Source organism: Choloepus didactylus, chromosome 2, assembly GCF_015220235.1.
Source record: "Choloepus didactylus isolate mChoDid1 chromosome 2, mChoDid1.pri, whole genome shotgun sequence".
NCBI lineage: Eukaryota > Metazoa > Chordata > Mammalia > Pilosa > Megalonychidae > Choloepus > Choloepus didactylus.
The window spans coordinates 141,774,204-141,777,378 of NC_051308.1; the positions used below are offsets into that span (position 1 = coordinate 141,774,204).

The following is a 3,175-nucleotide window of genomic DNA, read 5'->3' on the forward strand; positions in this document are numbered from 1 at the left end:
ATTCCTTTCAAATAATATGCTATTTTTAAATGTGCTTGGAACGTCTTCAAAATTATGTTTTTAATGAAAACAGTCTTTATTCCCTAGCCTATACAATGCTTCATCGAGATGCTAAGACTGCCTTGGATCAATGGCAACACACTTTTTTACATCTGCAACTACTTTTCCTAGGTAATAACTTGAGGAGTGAAGGTTGATAAGTGATTAAATCCATTAAATAGCAGAAATGGATTGGCTTTTATAAAAGGGGTTTATTTGGTTATACAGTTACAGTCTTAAGGCCATAAAGTGTCCAAAATAAGGCATCAACAATCAACCAAGTACCTTCACTGAATGGCACCGGAAAACCTCTGTTGGCTGGGAAGGCACGTGGCTGGTGTCTGTTCTGGAGTTCTGGTTTCACAATGGCTTTCTCCCACGACATTCCTCTCTAGGCGTCTGCTTGCTCCTGGGTTGTGTTCTCCGAAATGTTGCTCTTGGGGCATCATGTCCTCTCTCAGCTGCAGCTCCTCCAAAATGTCACTCTCAGTCGCTCTGAGGTCCTTGTCTGTGAACTCCTTTATACGACTCCAGTGATCCAATTAACACTCTGAATCGGTGGGGTAACACCTCTATGGAAATTATCCACTCAAACGTTTCACCCAGTTGATTGAGTCACATCTCAATAGAAACACTCAATGAATTCCAATCTAATCGACATCAATAATGTCTGCCCACACAAGATTGCATCAAAGAACATGGCGTTTTGGGGGACATAATACACCCAAACTGGAACAGCATGCTTCAGATAAATCAGAGGTAATCATTGCTAACATTTTGGGGTGTGTATTCTAGATTTTTTTTTTTCTATGCAGCTTCTCTCCAAGATAAGATGGTAAACCTCAAAGAGAAATCTCCAATGTCTCTGGTAAGTGAGTTAGTCCATTTCAGTAGGGTCCATATAAACTTCTGAATGAAGGAAAGCCTGCTCATTGAAAGATATTCTCAGTACAACTGAGACTTGGTGACCAGATACGGGAACAGCATAAAGAAGGCCCAACAGCCTGTTGCTAATAAAGCTTTTTCTGAATCTGCACTTCCCAAACCAGTTCAGAAACCACTCAAAAGTAATGCTAATAATAACCCAGATAGTATAACTCCAACTGTGGAATTGAATAGGCTTGCTGTGAAAAGGGGAGAGCCTGCCATCTACAGGCCATTAGAGCTAAAGCCATTCCCCAATTACAGAGTTAATACAACTTTATATGTAACTTTCTGGGCATATACAATCAAAGGTATCATTGCCCAATGCCTAAGATCTTTTACGTTCAGCTGACTGTAGGAAATCATGAATTTTTCTAGAGAAGGAAAGACCTGACAAGCTGCTAGACACAATGCTGCAAGGAAAGCCCTTCAAGCACTGTAGAATGAACCTATTCCAGAATGGAGAACTGGGAAAAGAAATGGATGATGACAAAAATGTAAATAAGTCTGACATCAGCTTAGTGTTCAAAATTGCTCTGAAGAGAAATGCCTGTCAGTTTTGAGGTTATTAAAAAAAGTGGAAAACTACGTATGAAACTCTTTGTTACTTGGGTATCAGTGGGAGAGTTCTGTGCCGAAGGAGAGGTAAATACCAAAAAGCTCTCCAAGAAGCATGCTGCAACCACCATTTAACAGGTTCTTTAAAAACTTCCACATCTTCCTGTGGTTGAAAAGCCAAAAGTTTTTTTGTTTTGTTTTGTTTTTGTTTTTTAATGCCCAAAACCAGTAGTAAAGGCTGGTCCAGATAATGAACCCCATTAGCACCCTAGCTCAAATTCAACAGGCCAAAAAGGAAAGGAAGTCAGATTATATCTTGCTTTAAAAAGAAGAATGCCTTGACATCAAGAGTTTGTGATGCAGGTCAAAGTAGGTAATGAAGTTGCTACTGGAATAGCAAAAAGATAGCGCCCCCGCCCTCCCCCACTCCCAACAAAAGTGCTGCAGAGGCAAGGCTGTTACAATTTGGTTATAAAGCATCCGCTAACCCTCAAGAGCAACTTGACAAGATGGGAGGAAGCAAAGTAATCTCTGGCACTACTCTAGGCTATTTGTCACCCAAAGATATGAATCAACTTTCAAGCTCTTTCTTCAGTATATCTCCCATATGGAATAGTTCAGCTACAATTGCCAGGGAACTCCTTAGGAATAATATCTCCTACAGCCAAAGCTGTAAAAGGAAGTTCTCCTACTCCCCCTTATTCTCCAGTACAGCTTTCAAAACAACTGGAATATTGAGCAAGGATTCAAGGCTTTCAGGTTATGAATTAAAAGCAAAAAACAAAGCATCTCAGCCCCAACTCCTTCTCTACTCATCAGAAGGCTCCTTCTTGCCTTCTAGTGTGGTCTATGTGCTACTTAAATTGTAAATTTTATGAACAGAGAGGAAAGAAAGAAGAGAGCCATGCACGAGCCTCGTTTTCCCTTTGCTGTATGGGTCTCCTCCATTTTCCTTCTCCTTCTCCTTATTCTTCTTGTTTTTTTCTTTTATATTTGCATTCTCTGTTCTGTTCTGTCTTCTGGTTGATCTTGATTGGGTGCATCACTCTGTATTTAGTACTTAGTTTCCCCTCCTCTTTACATTAGGTTTGATTTTTTCTAATGATTACTTTCATAGCAATTTTGCAAATGGTATTTCATTGCCAGCAAAACTTCAGACAGAGCATTAAGGTACAGCATCCTTTTACCTAAGAAGTTAATTAAGCATGCTATTAGACTAACAATGAAAAGCTTTCTAATTGTTTGAGGCATGAAAATATGGATTGCTGTCCTGGATTATGTTTTGGACCATCTAGAGTAGCACCTGCCTCGGAGTTACCAACAATTCTATTTCACTGTATAGTCTAAAACTAGCTTATAGCTCACTTAACTTGTTGTGTATATGAATTTGGGAGTAGACATTTTTTTCTATTTATTTGTTCCCTTCTCTGAAAAAAATAACAACAACCTGTTAGAAGAACATGAAGACTGTTTCTGTTTCTTAAATGTTTTATTTGGACTCTACTTTAGAAATTATAGGTCCAGTCTGTTATGGATGACATGCTATTCTGTTGTTTTTATTTCTGGAACTAAAAAACAATAAATTCATTTAGGTATTTCTAGATTAGAATTTTTTTTGTTACTGTACACCGCACAGATATTACTGCTGATTGAA

The 3,175-nt window shown here is 38.7% G+C and overlaps 1 pseudogene; it reads left to right on the forward strand.

The window, feature by feature from the left end:
* Window positions 1-871: 871 nt before the first annotated feature.
* Window positions 872-2,292, forward strand: LOC119513481 (annotated as a pseudogene).
* Window positions 2,293-3,175: the final 883 nt, after the last annotated feature.